The 18,093-nt window shown below is 46.8% G+C and overlaps 1 protein-coding gene across 6 annotated transcripts in view; it reads right to left on the bottom strand.

The window, feature by feature from the left end:
• The window catches only part of GOLIM4 (golgi integral membrane protein 4), a 102,565-nt gene that overhangs the window by 43,929 nt on the left and 40,543 nt on the right, over positions 1-18,093 (bottom strand). The window lies entirely within an intron of this gene.

Genomic DNA, 18,093 nt, shown 5'->3' on the forward strand with positions numbered 1-18,093 from the left:
CCAGTAAGCACTCGACGAATACCACTGACGAGGATGATAACCCGAGGGAGGAGACTTGGTCCCCCAGAAACTCTTGGCTCCAGGGGGCACCCCACAAACTAATAATAATATCGGTACTTGTTAAGCGCTTACTATGTGCCAAACACTATACTAAGCGCTTGGATGGATACGGGTTAATCAGGTTAAACACAGTCCCTGTCCCACATTGGACTCACACTCTTAGTCCCTGTTTTTTTTTTTTTTTTTTAACTGATGAGGCAACTGAGGCACCGAGAAGTTAAGTGGCTTGCCCAAGGTCACTCAGCAGATACGTGGAAGAACCGGCATCAGAACCCAGGTTCTTTCTGACTCCCAGGCCCATGCTCTATTCATTCAATAGTATTTACTGAGCGCTTACTATGTGCAGAGCACTGTACTAAGCATTTGGAATGGACAATTCAGCAACAGATAGAGACAATTCCTGCCCAGTGACAGGCTCACAGTCTACGCTGTTTCTCACAATCCTAATCTCTGAGTTCCCTGCATGCAGAATAATTCAAACATTCAATAGTATTGAGTGCTTACTACCCTTCTAATAACGCTAATAATAATAAAGCAGCGTGGCTCAGTGGAAATAGCACGGGCTTGGAGTCAGAGGTCATGGGTTCAAATCCCGGCTCTGCCGCTTGTCAGCTGAGTGACTTTGGGCAAGTCACTTAACTTCTCCGGGCCTCAGTTGCCTCATCTGTAAAATGGGGATTAAGATTGTGATCCCCACCTGGGACAACCTGATTACCCTGTATCTATGTATCTACCCCAGCGCTTATACCAGTGCTTTGCACACAGTAAGTGCTTAACAAATGCCATATTATTATTATTAATAATAATTATAATAGCAATAAGTACCAGTAATAACAATAATAGTAAGTTCAACACTTATGTGCCAAGCACAGGACTAAATGCTGAGGAAGGGACAAGATATTTACGTCCTACAAGGAGCTCCAAGTCTAAGGGGAGAAGGGAACCAGTACTGAACTCCCCATTTTTCATATGGGGAAACTATATGAGAAAATACAACTTCAAAAAGTGGGGCCGTCACTTTATGCATTCATTCATTCAATCATATTTAGTAAGTGCTTATCTAAGCGCTTGGGAAAGTACGCTTACACAATATACAAATATAACATCGGACACATTCCCTGACCACAGCGAGCTGACGGTCCAGAGGGGAGCTCACAGTCTGCTCTCACATTTTCCCCACGCTAGGGAAGATGGCCCCATTCCTCCATTAAACTGTTAGCTTCTATTTGGAAGAAAGGTGTCTCGCTACTGGTGAACTCTCCCAAGCTTTTAGCGCAGTGCTCTGGGAGCAGTAGATGCTCAATACACAGCACTGATGAACTGAAGGCATACTAGTTTGAAAAATGGTATCACAGGGATGAAGTTGAAGTGTTGGCTGGTGATCCCACAAGCCACATGAAGTCTGTCATTAGAATATTCAAACATTTGGTAGACTTGGATAAATGTTAATCGAGAGCAATTTGGATAGACAAGTTTGTACGGCAGAAATGCTCCATTCCCAAAGCTTAATGTCAGGATTACCAATTAAAATAGGCAGAACCGCTCCAGAGTACAGGACGTCTAATGAAATGGATGGGGAATGTTTGCAAAATACATGCATCTAGTTGAGAAATGCCTTTCTTCCCAAGGCAAATAAGTATCTCTTATCTTTCCTGAAAAAGAATTCACAGCATCATGCTTTTCTTCATTTGAAAATATACCACCATAAATCCCTGTAAATACAAAGCTCAAAGACCAAAGTACTTCAAAACTCATCTTTGAAGCATATTGTTCCACTAAGATTCTCTGAGGCCTTGGAAATGAAAACTCAACAGGATCACAGGAGTGGGGCAGAGAAAGGAAGGGGGCAGGGAAATAATAATAATGATAATGTTGGTATTTGTCAAGCGCTGGGGTGGATACAGGGTCATCAGGTTGTCCCACGTGAAGCTCACAGTTAATCCCCATTTTACAGATGAGGTAGCTGAGGCACAGAGAAGTTAAGTGACTCGCCCACAATCACAGAGCTGACAAATGGCAGAGCCGGGATTCGAACCCATGACCATAAAGGAACATAACCAGGGAATGACCAGGGAAAGTAACATAACCAACCCAATCAGCCAAAAGCAAGACAGTGTCACATTGTCGTGGCCTTAGTTTGCATTTTCATCATCAATAACTTGGTTGACGAAAGAGACATCGGGCTCACCAGCCTCCTGAATTGTCAGAGGTGGGTGTCAGACAGAATCTTAGCTAGGATTACCGGGGAGAAGTCATAAGGATCGGGAGAAATCATCAGTCGAGAAAGAAGGAAGGATTGATGGTGGGTAGGACACTTTGGGAGGAAACACAAATAGCACAGATGTAAGAGGGAATGGCAGCATGCGCGATTAAAGAAAAAGAGTCGGTGTGCTCAACCAGGACTCCGGATGTAGGCCATTCTCACTTTATTCTCGGCACTAGCGAGATCCTTCCCAGTGCCGGGTGTCCCGACCTCGACTGCACATAGAGCTAAAGAAAAATGTGGAGAATGCAGAGGGGGTGCTCTTTGCGGAACAGGGCTCTTTGCAGAGGGTCACGGATGACTGAAGGTGGAGGAAATCAGAAGCGCTGCGGCAGAGCTAAAGAAGTGGGGATTATTTAGTCTGGAGAAGAGAAATTTGAGAGCGATTTATTAAGGTCGGGCTCTCCATCTCCCGGGGACTGGCAAGAGAAAACATTCTTCGGTGGCAGTCTGAGGAATATGAGCCAGGTCAAGCTGGGTGGCCAGATACGTTTGACACTGTGAAGAAACGGACCGTTCAAAAAACAGGGTGTTGGAAAGTTTATAGGATTTTTCTAACTTGGATGTTAAGTAATGAAAAGATTATACCTTAAGCCAAACGTATCTGGATTTGCAGAGGGGGCTTGCTGCTCAGGGTAAGCCTTTCAACTGATTTTTCTTCACTCTGCCCGCTCAATAATAATAATAATGATGTTGGTATTTGTTAAGCGCTTACTATGTGAAAAGCACTGTTCTAAGCGCTGGGGGAGGTAAAAGGTCATCAGGTTGTCCTACGTGGGGCTCACAGCCTTGATCCCCATTTTACAGATGAGGTAACCGAGGCCCAGAGCAGTGAAGTGACTTGCCCGAAGTCACACAGTTCACAAGTGGCGGAGCCGGGATTAGAACCCGTGACCTCTGGCTCCCAAGCCCAGGCTCTTGCCACTAAGCCACGCCGTTTCTCCCAGCAGCTCCCGCCCTCTCCCCACCTCCACACTGATCCCCCGGAAAACCTCCCTCGTCCAGCCCTGACCCTCAAAGCCGCCCTCTCTCTTCCTACAATCCTCCCGCACCTCCAACCTGAACCCGTCCCATGTGGTTTGCTCTTTTGAAGCCTTGTTCTTTCACCCTGTACTTCCCTGCAGCACAGTCCATTAATCACGGCGTTCGTTAAGCCCCTACTGTATGCGCCAAGCACAGTACTAAGCGCCTACCGGAGGAGGTGGCGTTCCAATAGAACTCCGAGAACAGGTCTCTCCTCTGACACTTCCCACTGTGTGACTTTGGGGAAGTTACTAAACTTCTCTGGGCCTCAGATCCTCAGCAGTGATGATCATCTTGATGATGTTGCTTTGTTTTGTTCTGTTTCGCTTTGCTGTCTATATCCCCCATTTAATAATGTTGGTATTTGTTAAGCGCTTACTATGTGCAGAGCGCTGTTCTAAGCGCTGGGGTAGATATAGGATAATCAGGTTGTCCCACGTGAGGCTCACAGTCTTCATCCCCATTTTACAGATGAGGTCACTGAGGCCCAGAGAAGTGAAGTGACTTGCCCACAGTCACACAGCTGACAAGTGGCAGAGCTGGGATTCGAACCCATGACCTCCGACTCTCAAGCCCGGGTTCTTGCCACTGAGCCGTGCTGCTTCTCATAAGATTTAGACTGTGAACCCGTGATCTGGCAGGGACTGTATCTGTTGCCGAATTGTACATTCCAAGCACTTAGGACAGTGCTCTGCACATAGTAAGCGCTCAATAAATATGATTGAATGAATCTGTAAAGCGGGGCTTCAATGCCCCAAGAGGGGCTCAGAGACTACAAGGACGGGAGAACAGAACTTTAAACTCCATTTCCCGGATGAGGCAACAGAGGCACAGAGAGGTTAAATCAATTAATCACAGGTATTTACTGAAAGCTTTCTGAGTGCAGAGCAAATAGTAAATAGTATTGTCTATAAACGTCTGTGAAAATACGTCTGTGAAAATTGTCTATAAACGTCTGTGGAAACTCCAATAGAGTTTGGAGATAATAATAATAATAATAATAATAGTGGTATTTGTTAAGTGCTTACTATGTGCAAAGCACTGTTCTAAGCACTGGGGGGATACAAGGTGATCAGGTTGTCCCACGTGGGGCTCAAAGTTTTAATCCCCATTTTCCAGATGAGGTAACTGAGGCACAGAGAAGTGAAGTGACTTGCCCAAAGTCACACAGCGGGCAAGTGGCGGAGCCGGGATTAGAACCCACGACCTCTGACTCCCAAGCCTGGGCTCTTTCCACTGAACCATGCTGCTTCTCTGATCCCTAATTGCTTCTGTAATCCCTGCCTCGAGGATTTCTTCCAATCTAGTGTGGGAGCCGGACATTAAAATGAATTACAAGTCTGGGAAGTAGCAGAGTATAAGGATAATAATAATAATAATAATAATGTTGGTATTTGTTAAGCGCTTACTACGTGCCAAGCACTGTTCTAAGCGCTGGGGTAGACACGGGGGAATCAGGATGTCCCACGTGGGGCTCACAGTCTTAATCCTCATTTTACAGATGAGGTAACTGAGGCACCGAGAAGTTAAGTGACTTGCCCACGGTCACACAGCTGACAAGTGGCAGAGCCGGGAGTCGAACCCATGACCTCTGACTCCGAAGCCCAGGCTCTTTCCACTGAGCCACGCTGCTTCCACATATGTACATAATACATATGTACATATGTAGGATATGTACGTAAGTGCTGTGGAGCTGAGAGTGGGGTGGCATCACATTGCTTTGGGGGTACGGACCCAAATGCAACGGTGACGCAGAAGGGAAAATAGGGTGGGGAGATGAGAATTTAGTCATGGAAGGCTTGTAGGTGAGTTGCCCAAGGTCACGCAGCAATCAATGGCGTTTACCGAGCACTCCGTGTGCAGAGTACTGTACTAAGCACTTGAGAAAGTATGATATAATGGTGTTGTTAGACTCCTTCCCTGCCCACAGCCAGCTTATAGTCTAGAGTTTACAGCAGGTAGGTGGCGGGACTAAGCCTAGACCCAAATTCCCTGACTGCCAGGTCTGTTCGCTTGGCACTAGGCCCCGATGTTTCCCTAAAAGGGAAGCAGCGTGGCTCAGTGCAAAGAGCCCAGGCTTGGGACTCAGAGGTCATAGGTTTTAATCCTGGTTCGGCGCTTGTCAGCTGTGTGACTTTGGGCAAGTCACTTCACTTCTCTGGGCCTGTTACCTCATCTGTAAAATGGTGATGAAGACTGTGAGCCCCATGTGGGACAACCTGATCACCTTGTATCCCCTCCCCCAGCGCTCAGAACAGTGCTTCGCACATAGTGAGCGCTTAATAAATGCCATCCTTATTATTATTAAAAGCCCACGCTGCCCAGGATCCCTGAAGCTGTCGAGATGGAACTGGCCCAGGGGAAGAAGGGAGCGGTCCCTCCGTCCGGGCCTCACCCCAACCGGAATGCCCAGAGACCTACTCTGGGAAGACGTACGTGACGACACTCAGCGTAACGTGAGAGAGCCAAACATGCCATTTTGAGGCGGTCTGCCTGCTTTCTGCCAAATTCCTGGGACTTCGGGCATCTCTTTGGGGTGAACAGACCTTCCGCTTGCCCCGCAGGCACTGAGCTCCCCTCTCAGGCCCCTCTGAATTTGGCCACGGGCCTGGCGTCGTGGAACTTCATGTTGGAGATGAGATGGAATACGCCACCTTATTACACCCCGGAACAGGGTCTGTATCAGACAGGGGCAGACCAATCCGAAACTGGATGAATGGTCGTCTTATGAATGGTAGTCTAGTCCCGTCCCTGTGGTGGGGCAGGAGTGAATGCAGTACACCGGCGTTGGAGGAAGAAGTGTCAGCTGGGGTGGTGAAGGATGCCGAGCTGACCCAAAGAGGGTAAGAGCTGCAGAGTTGTTCAAGCTATACAACCACACACAAAAAACAAAACTTGAAAACAAACAGGACAATGAATCAAATAAGAGCACGGCCCTGCGAGCCAGAAGACCTGAATTCTAATTCTAGCTCCACTAATTGCCTGCGGCAAGTGATTATGTTGTCTTGTTTTTGTCCGTCCGTCTCCCCCGATTAGACCGTGAGACCGTCACTGGGCAGGGACTGTCTCTATCTGTTGCCGAATTGTATATTCCAAGTGCTTAGTACAGTTCTCTACACATAGTAAGCGCTCAAATACTATTGAATGAATGAATGTCACTTTGCTTCTCTGGGCCCCAGTTTCTTCATCTGTAAAATGGGCTTTCCCCTCACCCTTAGCCTGTGAGATCCCAAATGGGACAGGGACCATTCGGAACTGCTTGTATTCTGTTAACCTCAGCACTCAGTTCAGAGCTTGCCACTTAGCATGTGCTTAACAAAAATCACAATTAATCCATCGATAGTATTTAATGAGAGCTGTGTGCAGAATAACGCATTAAGTGCTTTAGAAAAAAGTGCATGTCATAGGTTTTTCTCCCTGAATATTTGAGGAAAAATAAGGGATGTGATTGGCAAATGGGTGTGGAACCATCACACCTAGAGGGGTATAGAGTGGACAAGGGCTCATCTCTGGTGAATGCCTTAAGAACATCCAGCCTGAATGGGATGAACTATAATTTGAGAAGCAGCGTGGCTCAGTGGAAAGAGCCCGGGCTTGCGAGTCAAATGTCATGGGTTCAAATCCCAGCTCTGCCGCTTGTCAGCTGTGTGACCTTGGGCAAGTCACTTAACTTCTCTGGGCCTCAGTTACCTCATCTGGAAAATGGGGGTTAACTGTGAGCCTCACGTGGGACAACTTGATTACCCTGCATCTGCCCTAGCGCTTAGAACAGTGCTCTGCACATAGTAAGCACTTAACAAATGCTAACATTATTATTATACTTCCCTCAAAGTAGCTTCTAACATTATGCTTCTAAGACAGTCATCAAATCAAAGGAGCACTGTTGCCTAGTGGAAAGAGCAGGGGCCTAGGAGTCAGACGACCCAAGTTCTAATCCTCGTTCTGCCATCTGCCTTCTGGGTGACCTTACACAAAAGGCACTTAACTTCTCTGGGCCCCAGTTATCTCATCTGTAAAACGTGGGTGCAACATCGGTTCTCCTTCCTAGTTAGATTGTGAGCTCGTGAGGTACAGAGAACACGTACGACTGGATTATCTTCTGCATCTTCTCCAGCGCTTAGAACAGCACTGGACATATAGTAAATTCTTAAGAAATACCACTATAATCATTATTACTGTTATTATTATGACTGATTAGATATCGGTCAGACCTCCAAAAGTCCAAGGGGTGGGAGGAATCACAATATTTTTTTTTTTTTACAGGCAAACAAAATCTTGTATGTTAATTTTAAGAGGTCCTGTCACACAGTGGGTTATTCTCGTATTTAATCAGAATGATAAACACAATTTTCCTGAAAGATGAGCTACAGAAAGTAAAACAGACCATAAATAATCAGCTTTGAGAAAAATGATCTTGGCAGCTATGAAAGCAGTTTCACAGCTCCCAACCCACAAAAAACAAACAGACATACAAAAATGGTTTTGTTGTAATTCCTCTAACTGGCATCCTCCAGGCTTTTTAAGTGAATGATTTATCTCAATGGTCTCTCTGTTTCACTTAGAAACAGAATTGCTAATCTATCCTTGTCACCTAACTCTATTTTCTATTTATATTCTACAGTCAAGGGCATCAGTCAAGATGAACTAATGTTGTAAAAAAGACTCTGAAACAAGAACAGTGCACAATGAATAGTCTTAAGTCACCAAGTAAGTGGCACAGAAAGTTAATTCACTAGTAATGGTTCACCCTCAGCAACCAGGATCTTTGATGCAGAATTACAGGGCCGAGGGAGAAGCATCAATTTGGGAAGCGGTCCCTTCCACAGCATACCTGGGACGTATGGGTCCTTCCCAGCCAACTGAAAAGCAAACTACCATTTTCTATTCAGTTGGGAGTGGACATTTCTACCACAAAAACCTGCACAAAATTGATCATTTCACATCTAGAGATATGCCTTTCATCTTCGAATTATAACATGATCGCGACTGAACCATTCGCTCAGTGACATCTACGGTTTTATATACAAATGAGGGAAGCGGAGTGGCCTAGTGAAAAGAGTCTGGGGGTCAGGGGCCCTGGGTTCTAATCCCAACTCCATTTGCCTGCTGGGTGACCTTGTCAATCAATCACTGGCAGTTATTGAGCATTTATTCTGTGCAAAGCACTGTATAATGCCCTTGGGAGAGGAAAACACAATAGAGTAGGCAGATACATTCCTTACTCACAAGGAGCTTACAGTCTAGAGAGAAAGATGGACATTAACATGAATAAATGAATTACAGATATGTACACGAGTGTTGTGGGACTGAGGATAGGATAGGATAAGGGGTGCAAATCTAACTCCCAGACTAAACCCTTTTCCTCAGATCCCACTCCCCTATCGACCCGACTCGCTCCCTTAGCTCTATCCCCCTTCCCTGAACAGCACTTGTGTGTACATACGCTTAATTCTACTTATTGATATTAATGCCTGCTTACTTGTTTTGATGTGTATATATCTATAATTCTATCTATTTACATTGAAACTACTGATGCTTGTTCACTTATTTTGACGGCTGTCTCCCCCCTTCTAGACTGTAAGCCTGTTGTGGGCAAGGACTGTCTATTGCTGTATTGTGCTTTCCAAACACTTAGTACAGTGTTCTGCACACAGTAAGCGCTCAATAAATATGACTGAATGAATGAGGTATAAGGGTGATATACAAGGGAGTGAGAGATGAGGAAAAGAGAGCTTAGTCAAGGTTTTGAAGGTCAGGAAGTGATCGTCTGCCGAGGAGTTCCAGGCAAGACGCAGGACGTGGGCAAGGGGTCGGTGGCGACATCTATGAGACTGGGGTACAGGGAGTAGTTGACTTAAAGGATGGGAAGATTTGATGCAGAGCCTTAAATAGTGGCTCATTTATCAATCAGTCAGTGCTACTTAGTGATCATTTACTGTGTGGTGAGCACTGTACTTGGTGTTTGGTTTAGGGCTGTTACCTAGATCTCACTCCTTTGTTCCTAAAATCTAAAATCTTATTTGACTGTAAGCCCGTCAAACGGCAGGGACTGTCTCTATCTGTTGCCGACTTGTTCATTCCAAGCGCTTAGTACAGTGCTCTGCACATAGTAAGCGCTCAATAAATACTATTGAATGAATGAATGAATGAATGAGTAGGACAGCACATCCCTTATACCCCTCCCCCTGCGTGGACTCCCATCAACTCGCTTCATTCCAACCTCTCCTCGCCCCTTGTATCGCCCCCACACCTGTCATCAGTGCTTTGCACACAGTAAGTGCTCAATAAATACAACTGAATGAACGAATGAATGAATCCTATCCTAGCACCACCCCTCGTCCCCCTCGTCCCCCGTGCCGGCCCCCATCAACTTACTCCCATCCAAACCCTCTACACCTCTCGTGCTGTCCCCTCCCCACTACCCTCACCCCAGCTTCAGCCAAGTGTGGCCTGAGGAACCCCCGTTCCATCACGGGGAAGCTTCCCTTCATCCTTGACCTGTTCCTGTCTCAGTCACTCCTCCTCCTCTTCACCATCACTGAAACCTGGCTCTCTCCAGATGCCAGGGTCTCCAGAGGGGGCCTCATCTTCTGCCCCTCCCCCGGGCTCACTGGGAAAGGAGGAGGTGTGGCTTCCCCCGCACCTCTCCCAATCCCTTTCCTTCCTTTCTAATGAAGCTCATATGATCTGCCTCTACCACCAACTCCAGATTCTAGTAGCCGTCATCTAGTAGCCCTCCCAAGTCCCACCGCCAACTTCTTTAACCATTTTGACTCCTTTTTTAAAGGAAAGTCTTTCTCTTTCTCCGTGCCCATATTGATCCCTGGTGACTTCAATATCCACAGAGATTTTCCTGACGACCTTTCTGCTTCCCGCCTTCTATCTCTCATCAACTCGACCGACCTACTATTCCACCCCATCTTGCCCACTCACCAACTTGGACAGACACTCGATCTCATCATCTCTAACCACTGCACAATCTCTACCCTCCCCAACTCTGAAACCCCTCTGACCACAATCTCCTCACTTGCCTCCTCTCCCTCACACCTCCTCCCCATAGATCTGTACTATTCCCCTTCAAAGACCTATGATCTCTGGACCCCATCCAATTTTCTCAACTCACCAGACCCCACTTGGCCTCCATAACCAAACTACCCTCCCTTGATGACCAAATAGATATTTTCAACACCACCCTCCCTACTGAACTCAACTCACTCACTTCCTTACCCCTTCATCAGTCTCGTTCCACTAACCCACAGCCCTGGATTATCTGCACAACCCGCCTCCTCCGCTCTTGTGCTCGAGCCGCAGAGCGCTGCGGGCGGAAATCTAAATATCAGGCTGTCTTTGGCTTCTTTCAGTTTATTCTTGCATGCTTTAATTCTGCCCTCTCCTCTGCCTGGCAAAACTATTCCTCCACCCTTATTGACCCCCTTGCCCATCGCCCTCGCCAGTTGTCCCAGACAATTCACTCTCTCCTCAGGCCCCCTGCTCCCCATCCCTTTCCCCCAGTAACCTGGCCATCTACTCTAAGAAAACTGACACCAACAGGTGTGAGTTCCCTAAAATCACCCCTGACCCTCCTCAGTCCCTCCCCATTCCAGCCCTCTTCAATTCTCCCATCCTTCCCAGCAGTATCTCAGGGGATCTCCTGCCTCTTCTCAAAAACCAACCCCTCCACCTGTGCATCTGACCCCTTTCCTACAAAACTTAATCGAAACTTCCCTCCCCTTTCCTTCTTGCCTCCTTAACAGCCAAGTTCAACTGTTCGCTACCCAGTGGCTTTTTCCCTACTGCTTTAGAACATGCCCATGTCTCCCCTATTCAAAAAACTCATCCCTCGACACCAAGGCTCCCTCCAGTTAACACCCCAACTCCCTCCTCCCCAAATTCCTTGAAAAAGTTGTCTGCACCCGCTGTCTCAAATTCTTCTCCTCCAATTCTCTCCTTGACCCCCTCCAATCTGGCTTCCGTCCCCTTCACTCCACAGAATTCAACCTCTCAAAGGTCACCAACGACCTTCTTCCCAAATCCCACAGCCTCTACGCCATCCTAATCCTCCTTGACCTCCCTACTGCCTTCAACACTGCGGATCAACCCCTTCTCCTGGAAACGCTATCCAACCTTTGCTTCACTGTCCTCTCCTGGTTCTCCTCTTATCTCAATGGCCATTCACTCTCAATCTCCTTTGCAGGCTCCTCTTCTGCCTCCCACCCCCTAACTGTGAGTGGGTCCCTCAAGGTTCAGTTCTCAGTCCCTACTAATCTCCATCTACACCACTCCCTTGGAGAATCTATTTGCTCTCATGTCTTCAACTACCTCCTTTATGCAGATGTTGCCCAAATCTACATCTCCAACCCTGATCTCTCTCCCTCTCTCCAGTCTCACATCTCTCCTGCCTTCAAGACATCTCTACTTGGATGTCAGTTCAATTCAGTGTACTTACTGAGGGCTTACTGTGTGCAGAGCACCATACTAAGCACTTGGGAAAGTACAATACAGCAATGAAGAGAGACAATCCATGCCCACAAGGAGCTCACAGTCTTGGGGGGGGGGAAGGGGGGGGAAGGGGGAGACAGACATCAATAAAAATAAACTTTCCAGTCACTTCAAACTTAACATGTCTAAAACAGAACTCATCTTCCCATCTGAACCCTGTCCTCCCCATCACTGTAGGCGGCACCACCATCCTTCCTGTCTCACAAGCCTGTAACCTTGACATTATCCTTAACTCCTTTGTCATTCAATCCACATATTTAACCTGCACTAAATCTTGGTTGACCCACCTTCATGACATTGCTAAAATTCGCCCTTTCCTCTCCATCCAAACTGCTACCTTGCTAGTACAATCACTCATCTCATCCCACCCAGATTACTGCATCAGCCTCCTGTCTCTCCCCACTCCAGTCCATACTTCACTCTGCCACCTGCATCCTTTTTCTACCAAAACGTTAGGACTTGTCACCCCCCCCCCCCAAAAACCTCTAGTGGTTGCCCATCCAACTCCACATCAAACAAAAACTCCTCACCACTGGCTTTAAAGCAGTCCATCACCTTGCCCCTCCTATCTCACCTCGCTTCTCTCCTTCTACAACCCAGCCCGCACTCTTCGCTCCTTTAGTGCTAACCTTCTCACTGTGCCTCGATCTCGCCTGTCTCGCCACCGACCCCTCGCCCACGTTCCTGCCTCTGGCCTGAAATGCCCTTCCTCCTCAAATATGACAATTTGTCTCCCCTCTTCAAAGCCTTACTGAAGGCACATCTCTCCAAGAGGCCTTCCCACACTAAGCCCCACTTTTCCTCTTCTCCCACTCCCTCCTGCATCACCCTGCCTTACTTGTTTTGCTCTTCTCCCCACCAGCCCCACAGCACTTACGTACATATCTGTAATTTCATTTATTTGTATTTATGTCTTTCTTCCCCACTCTAGACTGTAAGCTTGTTGTGGGCAGGGAATGTGACTTTATTGTTGTATTGTACTCTTCCAAGTGCTTAGTAGAGTGCTCTGCCACAGAGTAAGCACCCAAATAAGACAATGAATGAATTAGAGAAGCGAAATGTGTGGGAAGGGTTGTAGTAGGAGAGGACAAGATTGATGGCCCTAAAAATGGATAAGGAGTTTCTGATCTAGACTGTGAGCCCACTGCTGGGTAGGGATTGTCTCTCTCTGTTGCTGAATTTTACTTTCCAAGAGCTTAGGTACAGTGCTCTGCACACAGTAAAAGCTGAATAAACACAATTGAATGAATGAATGATCGATGCTGAGATGGATAGAGATGACTTGAAGGCCGGAGGAGATCTGAGACCACAAAGAAGGAAAATGATCAGGGCTGGAGAGGTAGATCTGGGAATAATAATAATGTGGTATTTGTTAAGCGCTTACTATGTGCAAAGCACTGTTCAAAGCACTGGGGGGATACAAGATGATCAGGTTGTCCCGCGTGGGGCTCACAGTTTTTAATCCCCATTTTACAGATAACTGAGGCACAGAGAAGTTAAGTGACTTGCCCAAAGTCACACAGCTGGCAAACAGCGGAGCCGGGATTCGTAGAGATGGTAATTAAGTCCCTTAACTTCTCTGTGCCTCAGATTCCTCATCCGTAAAACGGGGATCCAATACCTGTTCTCCCTTCTACCTAGACTGTGAACCCCATGTGGGACGGGGACTGTCCCTGACCCGATTAATCCATATCTACACTAGGACTTAGAACAGTGCTTGACAAACAGTAGTGAGAGTTTAAACACCATTTTGAAAAAAGGGGAGGGGTGTAGCAAGGACTGGAAGAACACCTACGAGACAAAATTTAATCAGTTGCTACTTTCCAGAAACATAGTACACAGGAACCTTTATGGAAGTTTTTTTTTTCTTTTTTCTTTTTTTTTTTTTTAATATATGCCAAACCTGAAGAGGGTTTCTGTGAACAGGAGCGATGACCCGAGGAATTCCCCACTGAGCTTTGCTTCCTGTTGATGAGGAAGACTGGCCAAACTCTCATTCGTCAAGAGAATTTGACTCAGTATAATATGATTTTCGTTACTGTCTGCCAAGTTCATCATTTAGAAATGTCTAGACTCTTTCTGTATAATGTAACACACTCTCTCTCTTTGAAAACACAGTCATTAGGATAGGGTAAAAGACCTTAAAAGGAGGAAAATTCCAGAAGTAGACAGGACACGCTGCTGCCGAAGATTGAGAACAGAGGTAGAAGTGCAAGCAAGAAGAACATGACTGGCCCTTCTCGGTATCTTTCTCGGGAGCCTCCTCTGCCTTCCACCTTCCAGCTGTAGCAGTCCCTCAAGACTCACTTCTGAGTCTCCTTCTATTCTCCATCTACACACCCATTCCCTTGGAGAATTCATCTGCTCTCACAGCTTCAACCACCATCCCTCCACAGATGATTCCCAAATCTACATGTCCAGCCCTGATCTCATTCCTTCTCTGCAGTCTCAGACCTCCTCCTGCCTTCAGGATATCTCTACTGGGATGCCCCGTTGGCAATCAAACCTGACCCAAACAGAGCGCCTCAGCTTCCCATTCAATTCATTCTCGTCACCACGGGTAACATCACTATTCTCTCTCACAAGCCCTCCACTTTGGCATCCTCCTCGACTCAACACTCTCATTCAACCCACATCTTCGATCCATTACTAAATCCTGTCGGTTCCACCTTCACAACATCACTAAAATCCGCTCTTCCTCTCCATCCCAGCTATTTCATTGATCAAAGCACTTATCCTATTCCACCCTGACCAGTGCATCAGCCTCCTTGCTGACCTCCCTGCCTCCTGTCTCTCCCCTCTTCCATACTTCACTCTGCTGCCCAGATAACTTCTCTTACAAAATGTTCAGTCCACATCTCCCCACTTATCAAGTCCACTAGTTACCCATTTATCATTGGCTTTAAACCTTATCTAACAGATTTCCTACATGATCCAGCCCACACTCAGCGTGGCTCAGTGGAAAGAGCACGGGCTTTGGAGTCAGAGGTCATGGGTTCGAATCCCAGCTCTGCCACTTGTCAGCTGTGTGACTGTGGGCAAGTCACTTCACTTCTCTGGGCCTCAGTGACCTCATCTGTAAAATGGGGATGAAGACTGTGAGCCTCACATGGGACAACCTGATTATCCTGTATCTACCCCAGCGCTTAGAACAGCGCTCTGCACATAGTAAGCGCTTAACAAATACCAACATCATCATCATCATCATCACTCTTTGCTCCTGTGCAGCCAACGTACTGGCTGAACTGTGATCTCACTGATGTCGCCACCAACCCCTTGTCCACAACCTGCCTCTCTCCCCACCCCGTTTCAAAACCTTATTAGAATCACATCGCCTCCAAGAGGTCTTCCCTAACGTAATAGTAATGATTAATAATAATTGTATTTGTTACGTTCTTACTATGTGTCACGCACTCTCAGTAAGTGCTGGGGTGGATACAAGCAAATAGGGTTAGACACAATCCCTGCCCCACATGGGGCTCACGGTCTCAGTCCCCATTTTACAGGGGAGGTTACTGAGGCCCAGAGAGTGAAGTGACTTGCCCAAGGCCACGCAGCAGACAAGTGACAGAGCCAGAATTAGAACCCATGACCTACTGACTCCCAGGCCTGTGCTCTAGCCACTCCACCATGTAAACCCTCCATTCCCTTATCCCACCTCCTTTCTGAATCACCTACACACTTGGATCTGTACCCTTTATGTCCCGTAAGCTCCTGGTGGGCAGGCAATGTATCAACCAACTCGTGAGGGTTTAGTACAGGGTTGTGCTCACAGTAAGAACTCAAATACCATCCATTGATTGACTGATTAATTTCCTTGCAAGTACCTGAATCCAGCTACCAGCCATTTGGTGTAGTTCACTACAGCGTGGGTTCTTCAGAGAAGCAATCCTCTTGCCACAAAAGTGTATTCCTACCCTGAAGTATGTGTGCACATGTGTACACATGAGAAAAGCAGCGTGGCTCAGTGGAAGGAGGACGGGTTTAGGAGTCAGAGGTCATGGGTTCTAATCCCAGCTCCACCACCTGTCAGCTGTGTGACTTTGGGCAAGTCACTTAACTTCTCGGTGCTTCAGTTCCCTCATCTGTAAAATGGGGATGAAGACTGTGAGCCTCACGTGGGGCAACCTGATTAGTCTGTATCTACTCCAGAGCTCAGAACAGTGTTTGGCACATAGTAAGCGCTTAACAAATACCAACATTATTACACATACACACACATACACGAAATCCAGCCCTGACACTCTCAGCCAAGCTGCCATAATAGCCTAAGATGCCCCTTTTCATTTATTTTTCTTTCCCCCTCCTAATTTGCTCAGAAGGCCAGTCTCAGGAGGAAAAAAAGGAGTCCTCTTTAAAATAATGCTGGTATTTTAAATAATGTTGGTATTTGTTAAATGCTTACTATGTGCAGAGCACTGTTCTCAGAGCTGGGGTAGATACAGGGTAATCAGGTTGTCCCATGTGAGGCTCACAGTCTTCATCCCCATTTTACAGATGAGGTAACTGAGGCCCAGAGAAGTGAAGTGACTTGCCCACAGTCACCCATCTGACAAGTGGCAGAGCTGGGATTCGAACCCACGACCTCTGGCTCCCAAGCCCGGGCTCTTTCCACTGAACCACCCTGAAACCTCTCTTTTGAGACAATATGAGAAATCTGCACAGACAACTTGTCACTACAGGGTGGATGTCTACTCTCTCTTTTCTTCCTGCTTCCCTACCCGCTGCCCCCCACCCATTTTTATGGTATTTGTTAAGCACTTACTATGTGCCAGGCTGTGTACTAAGTGAGCACTGGGACAGATATAAGTTAATCAAGCTGGACAAAGTCCCTGTCCCACATAGGGCTCACGGTTTAAATCCACATTCTACAGATGAGGTAACTGAAGCCCAAAGAAGTCAACTGACTTCCAAGGCAAAAAAACTTTGGGTCACGGTTCCAAGGCAGAGCATCAGCACAAAGCTGGGCTCACTTCACTTGAAGATGGAAGCAGAACCGTGGCCTTAGTGGAAAGCGCCCTGGTCTGGGAGTCAGAGGACCTGGGTTCTAATGCCGGCCCTGCCAATTCCTTGCTGCGTGACTTTTGGCAAGTTACTTCTCTGTGCCTCAATTTTCTCATCTGGCCCTCGTTTGGGGCAGGGACCGTGTTTATCCTGGTAAGCGTGCATCTACCCTAGCGCTTAGATCAGTGCTTGACACATAGTAAGCGTTCAATAGATATCAAAAAAATAGATCCTGCATATTAAATAACTTCTGCCTACGCTTCAGAAGGTGCTTCACCACCGCTCGCCGACTGCCCCACTGCCAAAGGAACGTGACTAGGGGAGAGGAGCTTAGGAAACCTTTTAGCACTATAATCCATTCCTCCCCGTAGGCTCTCAGTCTTGAAGTCCTAGATAGTAATAGTAATAATAATATTTGTTAAGTGCTTACTATGCGTCAAGCACTGTTCTAAGGGTTGGGGCAGATAGAAGCTAATCAGCCACAGTCCCGGTCCCACAAAGGGCTCACAGTCTTAATCCCCATTTTATAAATGAGGTAACTGAGGCACAGAAAAATGAAGCAAATTGGCCAAGGTCACATAGCAGACAAGTGGCTGAGTTAGGATTAGAACCCAGGGCCTTCTGATTCCCAGGCCTGACTGTAAGTTCCTTAACAATAGTAATTATGGTATTTGCTAGGTGCTTACTATGTGCCAAGCACTGTTCTAAGCACTGGAGTAGATACAAGTTAAACTGGTGGGACACAGTCCCTGTCCCACATGGGACTCACGGTCTTCATCCCCCTTTTACAACTGAGGTAAATGAGACCCAGAGAGATTAAGGGACTTCCCCAAGGTCAAACAGCAGACAAGTGGTGGAGCTGGGATTAGAACCCAAGTCCTTCTAACTCCCCAGCCCGTGCTCTATCCAATACACCACAGAGGTATTGTGTTTGCTAGCTTAATTGCATTGTGTTCTCCCGAGGACTCAGCACAGTGTTCTGCACCCAGTAAGTGCTCAATAAATAGCACTGATTAATTGAAGTGGGGCTCAAACATCATTCTTGATGAGAAACACTCTCTACTATAAAACACACAATAGACGGCAGTACAGATTGAGTTTTTTAAAACAAAACAAAAACAATCATTTTAATATCCCCTGTCATTAATCACACCACGTTACTAGCAGCCAGCTTGGGACAACTCTGTAAAAGGAAGAGTTTTGGCTCAGCGCGATGTACAAGAATTCCAAGTAATTACAGTGCT

The sequence above is a fragment of the Ornithorhynchus anatinus genome, chromosome 1, assembly GCF_004115215.2.
Source record: "Ornithorhynchus anatinus isolate Pmale09 chromosome 1, mOrnAna1.pri.v4, whole genome shotgun sequence".
Taxonomy (NCBI): domain Eukaryota; kingdom Metazoa; phylum Chordata; class Mammalia; order Monotremata; family Ornithorhynchidae; genus Ornithorhynchus; species Ornithorhynchus anatinus.